Source organism: Taudactylus pleione, unplaced genomic scaffold, assembly GCF_031769625.1.
Source record: "Taudactylus pleione unplaced genomic scaffold, aTauple2 ptg000207l, whole genome shotgun sequence".
Classification (NCBI taxonomy): Eukaryota; Metazoa; Chordata; class Amphibia; order Anura; family Myobatrachidae; genus Taudactylus; species Taudactylus pleione.
Window position 1 is genome coordinate 5,674,338 of NW_028284609.1, and position 12,791 is coordinate 5,687,128.

At 43.0% G+C, this 12,791-nt stretch overlaps 1 pseudogene; it reads right to left on the bottom strand.

The window, feature by feature from the left end:
• Positions 1-6,887: 6,887 nt before the first annotated feature.
• LOC148517860 (G protein-coupled receptor 61-like) lies at positions 6,888-11,323 on the bottom strand (annotated as a pseudogene).
• Between the last annotated feature and the right edge of the window lie 1,468 nt (positions 11,324-12,791).

Below are 12,791 nucleotides of genomic sequence, written 5' to 3' on the forward strand. Positions count from 1 at the left end.
TTGTCTCTTAAAAGCTCATCTTCTGTCAGCTGTCATTTTGGTTTAATCCGACACTGGAGGAGAGTGTGTGTCTAGGTGCTGCTGGGGTTTTGCCAGTGAATGCAGCGGAAGGAGAGTAGATGTCTTGGTGCTGCTGGGGTGTTGGCAATGAATGCAAGGGGAGGAGAGAGTTTGTCTAGGTGCTGCTAGGGTGTTGGCAGTAAATTCAGGGAAAGAATTGTATGTGTCTGGGTGTTGGAAGTGAATGTGGAGGGGGGTGAGAGTGTTTCTGGATGCTGCTGGGGTGTTAACGGTGAATAAGGAGGATGTGGTGTGTGTCTGGGTGCTGCTGGGGTGTTGGTAGTGAATGTGAGTGGAGGGAAGCACCAACAACTATTTTGCCCCCAGGCCCTTGGTATGAGCTTACGCCATGGGCGGGCTGGGCCGGGGGACAGGGTGCCATATGCCCCCCCGGGCCGGTACACTTTTCCTTCAGTGAGGGCCGCTGTCACACACTGCACATGCAGGACTGATGGCTGGGTGACAGGCAGAAAGTGCTCTGCAGTCGCTCAGACAATAGAACCATCAGAGCGACTGGGCAGCATTCTCTGCCTGTTACCCGGCTGTCTGTCACATCCATGCACCTTGTACTCCTTCCGAAGTCCGCTCCGCAGAAGGGGCTGTGCAGTGTGCACTGGTACACTACATTCTTCCTGTCTAATACGAGTCTGTGTCAGTCCCTCCCTGCTTGAGACTCCTGAGCCTCCACCCCACCCCACTGCTATCCCCTGTCTGTCACTACTCTGACGCCACCCTCTACTCTACACCCCAATATGACAGCACTCTAAATAACACTATAAATTATTTTGTGGGTCTTCATTTGCTGCGAGTCTGACTGTTTAACTCCATTACATGTGCGTGCATAAATTAGCCATTGTGATCTCCTTCACAGCATTAGAGCTCGCAGCATGTCAGGAGAGATGCTTTGAGGCAGGGCAGACTTACTTAATGGCTATTACAGATGTTTACACTGGTGCGAGACGTCGGACTGATGTGAGAAGGCAGAGACGGCATTTCTATGCTCGGGCTTTGAAAACATTAGCATATTTTCGCTATTGCGGACCGTTCAAATTTGCAGCTGCGATTGCATTAGCATATATCATTGAATCATGCCCAATGTCTTCATAGTGCCATAGAAATGGTTGGAATGCCAGCACTTTGCAATTACCAACATAGTCACTGTCCCCTTTGCATCCAAGAGGTAGATATTAAAATTAATGATGCTGGGTTACAGTATACTACCACGATGGGTGCTGCTGAACATTACAGGGATTGAATACTCCGGAGAGAAAATGACATGGAACAATATACATCCAGTCCAACAATTAAGAGACATTTTGGAGGGCCCTTTTTGTCTAAAATCTTGTAGAGATTGTATAAAGTTTTGTAAGTAGAGTGCATTAATTTTCATGGTCTCTGAAAAAATAGAAATATCCAAATACTGTTACTGGATTTTTTTCTGTAAACTTATTCCCGTCTCTGTTCTCCTAAGTTAAACCTCATTTTTTAGAATTGGCTTTGCTGCCTTGACATGAAAGGCTCTGCAGATCCTATCATTGTAGTATCAAAGCTAGTTCCATTAGTGATTATGGGCCTGATTCAGCTTGGTACGCAGTTGCTAATGCGCACGCTATTGGTCAATTGTTGCATACTGCGCATGCATCACAGTGCGTGTGCGCGAACTCGCCATTGTGAACGCAAGGACACCACGGACCCCACACAGTGCATTAGCAGATTGATTGACAGGCAGAGAGTTTTTGGGGGTGGTGACGGGGGGTGGTCGGGGAAACACATGCGTGCCTGTGCGTTTGACCGCTGGCCACTGGTCACATGACCGCATCCCTTGTCAGGTACTATGCTATGCAGTGTACAGTGTAAAAACATTACTCTGTACATTATGCAGGAGGGAACACAGATCATGTGAAGTTAGTGAAATGTAATTTGTAAATGGATGTCTTTTTTTTCGTTTAAGCTTCTTATCATAATAATCTGTGAAATCACAATATACGTAAATTGTGTATGTGTGTAATGTACAACGTGACATGTAAATAAAATGACCAGTGATGGTTAAATTAATTATTACATAATATTGTTATTAATAACATTAAGAAGGACTTGTCCAATAATTTTACATATTAACCAGAGGTTTCTGTTGTGATTCACAATGTGCGCTGTGTCTGCAAGTGTATTCAGCTACATATTCGCTAAGTTGTTTGAAGTGCACATAGAAACAAAATCTCATAATAGTCATTATTCCTACATTGTCTTTACCTTTGTCTCTCCAGGGGACCAATTTCCATTTCTATGACTTTATATAGCCCTCTCTCAACCACTACAATGCAATTTATTGCAGAAGTGTAAAGCTGCATACACACACAATGATTTTGTAAATGAACAATTTTACTAAATGTAATGAACAATTTTTTTGAACTAGAAACAATTTTTGCATATTACTGATAATCGTTGAGTTGGTCAGTCTGACTGAACTACAAACGTGAATGCGCATGAACGATAATTGTTCATCGTTTTAACTCAGAAAGTAAACAATTTTTTCAACGATTGAACGATAAACTATATTGTTATCGATAATCGTTCAAAAAAATCATTGTGTGTGTATGCACCTTAAGTGCTCTGATCTGATCAAACCATGTAAAGGCAAGCATGGGTGGAGGGCTTAAAGGAATCACCACTGTAAACTATAAAGCCTATGGAAAATATTAAGAAAACCTGTAGCACTCCTATTTTTAGTACTGTACAATATAAACACAGACATGGGCTCATCTTCAAAGATTTGTAGACTTTTCCAGAACATAGAAATTGCACAGTGTGAAAATCCTGCAATATATCACATTTCAGTACTGGATAAACATGAAAGTATTATATTAAACTTAACAAAGCTAATATATTTTGTTGCAGTCCTTTATTGCAATTTTGTGCTTGATGTGTATTTAGAGAACGCAGAAGAGCATCCCATATACATTTCACAATTGGACAAGAGGTTCTTAATATCATACATGTAAATCCTTAGGATTGATTCATACTTTTAATGTAATTCTCAACAAATTCTAAATACTGCATTAGAATATTGATATAGAATAAAATGTATCCAGTAACAGTGATCTCTACATGAGTGTCCATGATATGAAAGCAGTACATTTTGCCATAGTCCTTGTTTGTCTGTAAAAAGTGCTTGTTATGCCTTTGTTGTAGTAATGAGCGGGTTCGGATTTCTGAAATCCGAACCCCCCGAGCACCCCCAATCCGAGTCATATCCGAGTCAGGCTCGACTTTTCCCGCCTGACTCGGATCTGAAATCGAGGCAAAACGTCATCATCCCGCCTTCCGGATCTTGCGGGTTTTGGACTCTATAAAAGGTCCCCGCGTCGGTGCCATTTCTCACTCTGGCTGTGGACAGTGAAGAGGGAGGGTGGGAGCTAGGGCTGGCTGGGCTGTGTTGTGCTGCTGTTGTCCACAGGGGCTGGCTGGGCTGTGTTGTGCTGCTGTTGTCCATAGGGGCTGGCTGGGCTGTGTTGTGCTGCTGTCATAGGGGCTGGCTGGGCTGTGTTGTGCAGTCAGTTGCAGTCATAGGGGCTTTCTCCACTCCAAAGTCTATAGGGGCTGGCTGGACTGTGTTGTGCAGTGTCCCATAAAGGCTGTAGTCCTAGAGGGGTGCTGTAGTGTTGTCCAGGGGGTGATCTGTGCATCAGGGGTGCTCCCCCAAAGTGCACTCCAAAAAATTTTTTTTTTTTCTGTGTTTGTGAATTGTGTGCGCAGTAGCCGCACGTGCATCAACAAAGTAACGCCAACCGTGCGTCTGTGTCATAAGTAAAGGGACGTCTGGCATGATCGTTAAAGGGTGCTGTAACCCCCAAAGTGCATTCCAAAAAAAAATAAAATATATATTTTTTTGTGTTTGTGAATTGTGTGCAGAGTAGCCGCACGTGCATCAACAAAGTAGCGTCAAGCTTGCGCCTGTGTCATAAGTAAAGGGCCGGCTGGCTTGACCGTTAAAGGGTGCTGTAACCCCCAAAGTGCACTCCAAACAAAATAAAAAAATATTTTCTGTGTTTGTGAATTGTGTGCACTGTGGCCGCACGTGCATCAACAAAGTAGTGCCAAGCGTGTGCCTGTGTCATAAGTAAAGGGCCGGCTGGCTCATCTGTTAAAGGGTGCTGTACCCCCAAAGTGCACTCCAAAAAAAATAAAAATATATATTTTTTTGTGTTTGTGAATTGTGTGCGCAGTAGCCGCACGTGCATCAACAAAATAGTGCCAAGCGTGCGCCTGTGTCATAAGTAAAGGGCCGGCTGGCTTGACCGTTAAAGGGTGCTGTAACCCCCAAAGTACACTCCAAACAAAATAAAAAAATATTTTCTGTGTTTGTGAATTGTGTGCGCAGTAGCCGCACGTGCATCAACAAAGTAACGCCAACTGTGCGTCTGTGTCATAAGTAAAGTGCCGGCTGGCATGATCATTAAAGGGTGCTGTAACCCCCAAAGTGCACTCCAAAAAAAATAAAAATCTATATTTTTTTGTGTTTGTGAAATGTGTGCAGAGTAGCCGCACGTGCATCAACAAAGTAGCGTCAAGCGTGCGCCTGTGTCATAAGTAAAGGGCCAGCTGGCTTGACCGTTAAAGGGTGCTGTAACCCCCAAAGTGCACTCCAAACAAAATAAAAAAATATTTTCTGTGTTTGTGAATTGTGTGCACTGTGGCCGCACGTGCATCAACAAAGTAGTGCCAAGCGTGTGCCTGTGTCATAAGTAAAGGGCCGGCTGGCTCATCTGTTAAAGGGTGCTGTAACCCCCAAAGTGCACTCCAAAAAAAATAAAAATATATATTTTTTTGTGTTTGTGAATTGTGTGCACTGTGGCCGCACGTGCATGAACAAAGTAGCGCCAAGCGTGCGCCTGTGTCATAAGTAAAAGCCGGATGGCTTGTCCGTTAAAGGGTGCTGTAACCCCAAAAGTGCGCTCCACAAAAAATAAAAAATTCTTCTTTTTTTTCTGTCTTTGAGAATTGTGTGGGCTGTAGCCACTCCTGCATCCTCAAAGCAGCAGCGACAAGCATGCGTCTGTCTGTTAAAGGGTGGTGTAACCCCCAAAGTGCGCTCCAACCAAAATAAAATAATCTTTTTTCTGTGTTTGTGTGTGAAATGTATGCGCAGTAGCCGCACCTGCATCCTCAAAGCAGCAGTGACAAGCATGCGTCTGTCTGTTTAAAGGGTGGTGTAACCCTCAAAGTGCGCTCCACAAAAAATAAAAAATTCTTCTATTTTTTTCTGTCTTTGTGAATTGTGTGGGCTGTGCCGCACCTGCATCCTCAAAGCAGCAGCGACAAGCGTGCGTCTGTCTGTTAAAGAGTGGTGTAACCCCCAAAGTGCGTTCCAACCAAAATAAAATAATCTTCTTTTTTACTGTGTTTGTGTGTGAAATGTATGCGCAGTAGCCGCACCTGCATCCTCAAAACAGCAGCGACAAGCGTGCATCTGTCTGTTAAAGGGTGGGGTAACCCTCAAAGTGCGCTCCACAAAAAATAAAAATTTTTCTGTCTTTGTGAATTGTGTGGGCTGTAGCCGCACCTGCATCCTCAAAGCAGCAGCGACAAGCGTGCGTCTGTCTGTTAAAGGATTACATCGGTGACAGCATCCAAGTAGGCATGTCAGACAGTCTGTACCTGTACTGGCAGGAAAACGAGGCAATTTGGAGGCCCCTGTACAAACTGGCTCTATTTTACCTGAGTTGCCCTCCCTCCAGTGTGTACTCCGAAAGAGTGTTTAGTGCAGCCGGGAACCTTGTCAGCGAAAGGCGTAGGAGGTTGCTTCCACAAAATGTGGAGAAGATGATGTTCATAAAAATGAATTATCAACTCTTCCAGGGAGACCAGCCTCCAGAACGTACAGAGGGACCTGTGGTGGTGGATTCCAGCGGGGACGAATTAATACTCTGTGAGGATGAGGATGTACACAACACTGAAGAGGGTGAGGAGTCGGTGGATGAGGAGGATGAGGACGACATCTTGCCTCCGTAGAGCCAGTTTGTGCAGGGACAGATTAATTGCCAGCTTGTTTGTGGGGGCCCAAACGAACCAATAATTTCAGCCACAGTCGTGTGGCAGACCCTGGCGCTGAAATAATTGGTTTGCTAAAGTGTGCATGTCCTGTTTATACAACATAAGGGTGGGTGGGAGGGCCCAAGGACAATTCCATCTTGCACCTCTTTTTTTTCTTTGCATTATGTACTGTTTGGGGCCTAGTTTTTCAAACTACCATCCTGTCTGCCACTGCAGTGTCACTCCTAGATGGGCCACGTTTTTGTGCTGCCCACTCGTGTAGCATAGGCCTCCAGCTACCTCGGTGCAACCTTTTGGACATAAAAACACTATTGTGAGGTGTGAGGTGTTCAGAATAGACTGGAAATGAGTGGAAATTAAGGTTATTGAGGTTAATAATAGCATAGGAGCAGAAAAACCCACAAATTCTGTGATTTTAGCTGTTTTTATGCTTTTTTAAAAAAAAATACAGATCCAAAACACAAAACGCAGAACCCAAAACACGGAAGGGTGGTTTTGGCAAAACCAATCCAGATCCAAAACACAAAGAAAGATCCAGATCCAAAACCAAAACATGAAAAGTGGCTGGTGCACAACCCTACTTTGTTTTAGTAAACATTTTATATTCACACTATATCCATCATCAATTCAGTATCACACATTTGTATAGATTTTTTTTTTTCCTACATTGTTTTTTTTTTTTTATTAGAGCGCTTATATAAGCTACTTTTTACATGATGCGCCCCACGCTATAATTTAACACTTGTTATTTTTAAGGAATTTGTCAGTAGATGTGTTCATTTTGGTGCTGCCAGATTGTTTCCCTGTCTAGAACACATCTCTATACTTTTAAACCCTTCTTTTAAATTATGTTCCAGTTACTCTGGGGTTTCTACCATTATTTGCCCTGGTATTCTGAAGCTCAGTGTACTTTGATTAACCAGTAGTCTAGAAGTAGAAGATGTAGGAATACTGTTCCACCTGTCCACCACGCAACTAGTTCTTTGAAGGAACTGGTGGAAGTTCTCCTCTACTGAGCCCTCATGACTGGAGAGGCCCAGCTTCTAACCTGTCCACCACGCAACTAGTTCTTTGAAGGAACTGGTGGAAGTTCTCCTCTACTGAGCCCTCATAACTGGAGAGGCCCAGCTGCTCATCCAGATACTGCTTTAGGAAACATTTTGGAATCCTGGTCAACTCAGTTCTTATTTGTCTGCTCAGACATCTATAGAAGAAGGGATTGACAGTAAATGATGAGTAGGCCAGCCATTTAACTATGCTCTCCCATTTGCCTCCTGCTGCTTTATAAGAACTGTTCTATAGAGCACTGTGCTCATGATACACAAAATAAGGAAACCAGCACATAACAAACTGCCCAGCAATGATCATCAAAGTAAAGGCTGCTTTCGCTCCCCCCAAGGTCCTGTCTGGTGATTCCCTATGAGACCTGTTCTCTGGCATAATATTGGTCTGGCCGCCGGTGGAGTTAGACCTTTGGCAAGAACTTGCTGCTGCCCAGGAGGACATTGGCCCATGTTACAGAGCAGCTATTCGTGCCACCTTGAAGACATTGCAGTACACTGTCAGTAATGATGATGAGGGGCAGCGCGAAGTACACCAAAACAAAGAAGCTGACAAAGACTTTTCTGTGGCCCCCGGCATTCCTCTGCAGCGAGTGGCATCCACCAGGCTGGCATTGCTGGGGCTGTACCAAGGTGGCGTCAGGAAGGGCACAGTGGATGTTAAGGACATCCTTGACCCAAATGAAGATGAGGACGGAGACGGCAAGACCCAAGGCCATCCTGACTTGGTAGCTCATGGGGTGCAGGATGTAGTAGTAGCACTCTATGTGGATGGTGGACACGGTGAGGATGGACGCTCTGCTGAAGCAGACCTCCAGGGAGTGGGGTGTATCTATAATGGGTGCAGGGTGTGTGGTGCACACATGCCCGCACCGCACCCATATTATCTATAACTTACCTCTCCAAGGTCCCGCGTCAGGTCTCTCAGCGCATGATCAAAACGCTGCAAAATGGCCGTGGTGGCCATTTTCCAGTGTTTTACGCATGCGTTGTGAGGAAATCACCGGGAAAATGGTGGCTGTGCCATTTCCCCGGTGATCTTTAGTGCCCGGAGTCTAAACTTGATGCAGTGGCCGGCCAGCTGTGTCAGTTGGCTGCCGGCTGGTGGGGTGAGAGGAGGGGGCCTGACGGGAAATGCGCACGGGCCCCCTCCTCTGTTAAGACGCCGCATTAGTAAACACACAAAAGACAGATTGATATCCAGATTGATATACCAGCCATTCCCAAACATCTGTGTAAATTTAAATCTCAGAGTTTATCATTTAATTTCAGTTGTTTACATTGTTGTAAATCTATGATATGTGACTGGCTCCCTCTTTAAGCAGTACAGAAATAGATTTAGTATGCATATAAGAAAATTCATTATGCTTTGACACTTCCCTTGTTTCGAAATTAACATTTGTGCCCCAGGCTATTAAACATCAATGGGCAAAATTATTCACAAAGGGTTTAAGGTTCAAGTGGTAAATTCAGTAATTTGCTAAATGTTGAACCCTGTGAGTCAGAACAGTGAGTTTGATCTTTCAATACGATGAAAATGTAATTTTATAGATGCCAAAGCAAAATTCAAAAGTGACAACGAATGTCATCCTGATTAGCAGTTTTGCCGATAGCAATGCCACACTTCATAAGCACATTTTAGGCTAATGCTACCTATCAGAGGACAGCTATCCCAAAATAAATATTTTATAAGTGGCTCTCCTTGTGGCACCCTAGTTTGCCATTACTTGCTTCATCCATCTGTCAACAGGATTATTTAAATGTTTAAAACCATGTTGATGAATTGCAATAAATTCATTTATACTTTTTCAAATTATTAAGATTTTGATTCAGTTTAATTTTTGTCATAAAAATTTTAGAAGAAATCAATTTTGACAGATAATGAAATGAAATAAAATAGAAATGATTATAAATAAATGAAATATGTTGTACATATTATAGATATTTGCTAGGGTTTTATCTAGTGTAAGTGTAACACCTTTGGTGGTTACCTACAAATTATAATACATTGAAATGTGGGGAGGCAAAGGTAGATATATAATGTAATTGGTATAGTTATGCTTCCCTGAGCAGGGAAAATGATGATTAAATGTAAATATTAAATTTAGCATGAATTACTTATATAGTAATATAGGAGTAAGTGCATTGAAATTTCCGATAATTAATGTTCTGAAAAGAGTTTTGTAGTTCATGATATGCATAACTGTATTTTATAGTATGGTAAATGTGTAGACACTGCTGTGGATATTCTACATGTGAAAAAGAATATATGTTTCATATATTTACATAACAGTTTACATTTACAGTTTATAGGGTAGTTGGGAGTTGTTTGGTTCCTGTCAGGGAAAAGAAGGTCCGGTTTGGAGATAAGGAGCAGTGCAAACAGCAGCAGGGGCTGGAAGTCAGATGATGTGGTGCCAGTGAGGGCTGTATGGGAGGGACGGAGGGTGTTCTTGGCGAGTGGTCCGCCTCATATTCTGCCTCTGCTCCACTCACAGTCTGCGGCTACTATGTGCTAGGAGACCTGCAGGTCGTGAGTGGAGCAGAGGCAGTATATGAGGCAGAAGGGAGAGGAGGTCTCCTGTGGGGGAAGGGACAGTAGCAGATAGGAGGTGGGCCTGATGACACTGAAGTAGGAAGGAGGCTGTCAGTGAATGGAGAAACACTGAACAGCCATCAGCAGTGGTGAGCCCATAATCTGCAGTGAGTGTACTGTATACACACAGCACCTGGCAGCAGTTATCAAAGAGAGAGAGAGAAGTGCAGGGAAGATAGGGAACCTAGGAGCTATTGCAGCTGACACTGGTGAAGGACTGGATGGTCTTCTAATACCCATGAACAACAGCCCTTATGTACATTCCCCTCAGTCCATAGCTGCAGAGAAAAGTTGGGGGAGGATTAATTAAGCAACTTTATGCTGAGCGACATTAACTCTTCATCTCTAATAGATAAAGATATTATTTATAACTACAGCTTAAATTGAAGTATACTAAAGTCTTATATTACACTGACACCTCGATTAAAGTAACCAGATAGTTTGTCCTCTCTTAGCAAATCCAATGGAGAGGAAGTGTGAATAATAAAAGGGCATCCCTCAACTCTGACATTTGAATCTGCCTTTCCACTAATCAGGTAGCCATTTACTACCATCTGTTATGCAAGTAGACATCAATTACAGTGTTTTTCATCTAACTCAATGAGACTAGAACGTTACTATCACATAAGATTATATAGAAGGAAGTATTCAGTACTATACCCACTATAAGTTTCCAGGAACTTTACTCATCTCTATATAAAGCACATATTACAGATAGTCTGCTAAAATCTGAGTCCTGGAGGAGGATCTGCATTAGGGTCGGCCTGGATTCCTGACTGAACCTTACACTTCATTTGGCTACGTACTTTGCTCTAATCCTAATGCTACAGAATAGGATGTATGTTATGTACTAACAGATGCATATACTGTATGTGTATATATATTAATGTCTTGTATGAGTTATAGTGTCACATTGTTCAGTTAAACTTGAATTTATCCATTGTAACCTGGATGTAAGTGTTTAAATATGGTGAGTTGAAACTATAAACCTTTGCATATTCATTCAGCTAAAGAGAAAGATTAAACGGCATGTGAAGTTATATTACTTTCCAGGGGGAGAAATTTAAGGTATCCGAAGGTGGTGGAATCTGCAAAGCATAAAGAACAGATATATTATTAAACTACTCCATCTTTATTGAGATTATTCAACCACACCCTACATTTTAAAAGTACAGTGGAATTCACCTTAAGGTTTAAGAGTCTTACCCAAGAAAGCCTCTAGGGAATATAGCTTTCCCTATGTGTTCAGCTTGGGTAGAGGCACTGGAAGAATAATAGTAGGTACACCACTTAGTAGTAGTGTAAGGGAGTGTACAATAGCTTACATTGCAGTTAGTAACCTGGTGTCCCCTTTAGAGGTTAAAGAGGGGTTACATAAGGAACGTGACTTTTGTAAAGTCAATTTAATGAATAAGGAAAGTGATTGACAGGCAGGGGCATTTTTATGGGAGATAATGGGGAGTGGGAAGAAAATCATGAAATTGTCACAACCATTTTTGGGGTGTCTACCAGCCTCCGACTGCACTTCTGTTTGCAGGAAACATTGCTCCGGCATCTCAGTTATAGTGGCAATTCTGTGTGACCATAGACTCACTCAGGAAGTCAATGTTTACATGATCTGTGTCTGACGTTGTGTATGTTTACGCAGTTGCATACAACTACAATGGCTCAGGTGGGCATCTCAGTGAGATGCCCACCTGAGCCATTGTAGCTGTACGCAACTGCGTAAACATACACCGTCAGATACAGATCATGTAAACATCGACTTCCTGTAGGTTACCACCTACAGCTTAACGACCGACCAGGTTGATGGTCGCGATGGTGATCACCATCGCGACCATCGGGGCTTACGACCATACCCTTGGGTAGGGTCTGGGCACTCGTAAGCCCTAGGGAGCTTTCTGCTCTGATGGAGCAGGAAGCTCCCCACTGACATCACTGATGATGTCAGTGTGGCCGCCCACAAAACAGCATGCGTTCGTAAAGGAAAGCCTCCGTTTTGGAAACCACCCCCCCAGCCCGCCTACCAAACAGGGGCAGCTGTCGATCAACATCGACAGCCGCCCCTTTGGTAACGAGCTCCAGAGCGACAGAGTTTATCTGTCGCTCCGGAGCTTGCGCACGCGCAGTGCGGCCGCTGTGCATGCGCAGGCCAAACCATCGAGTCAGTTACGAGCGCATCGGCGCTCGCGACCAACTCTGAATGAGGTCCCAAATCCCAATCAACTACAATTTGCTAAGAAAAAAGTAAGGGGATCAAACTCTGAGAAAATATGTGGCAAACATCTCAAAAACGTATAATATGAGAGTGGCAAAGAGGTGATTTGGATATTTTCTGGACCTTACCTGGTGGATGGTTGGTGACTCTTGGGGACGCCCGGTTTTTCACCCATGTTTCAAAAAGTAAGATCTGTCTACTTTGTCATACTAGTAGACCATTACACTTGGTAAGGGTCCATCTTAACTTGATTTTTATGTTGTATGGTGTCTGTATAAATAAAACTTTAATACACTATTGGAGCTTTTCTTTATGCTTTGTATATCCTGTGGGATGGTTTTGGAACCCTGAACCTTGGAAGTAACTACAGGAGATTGCAGTCTATGCCGTAAGGATTATCCTTGACAGTGCCTGATTGTCTACTGTAATCAGTAGACCAATTCTTGGGGTAATTGAATATCATAATTATTTTAATTAATTCATCAGTACTCTAAATATTACACTATGATTTCATTATCTGTTCTTTGAGGTGATTATCCGGGGAATAAAGAAATTCTGGCGGACGGATATACCGAGAGACATTAGAATTGAGAATCTCTCCTGGACACACTTGGTAATATCTTTTGATTGTATTTATTGTAAAGTGTATGGTGACACTTCTTTTGTTTTAAGGAGTCTGAGGGGCTGCTAATTGCGCACGTGTTATTTTCTAAAATTCTTTTGTTTAGTTTATAGCATAGCCCTTTGCGGTCTAATTATCTCTTCAAAGACTGGGGTTTGGAACATATATGAAATAAACTAATAA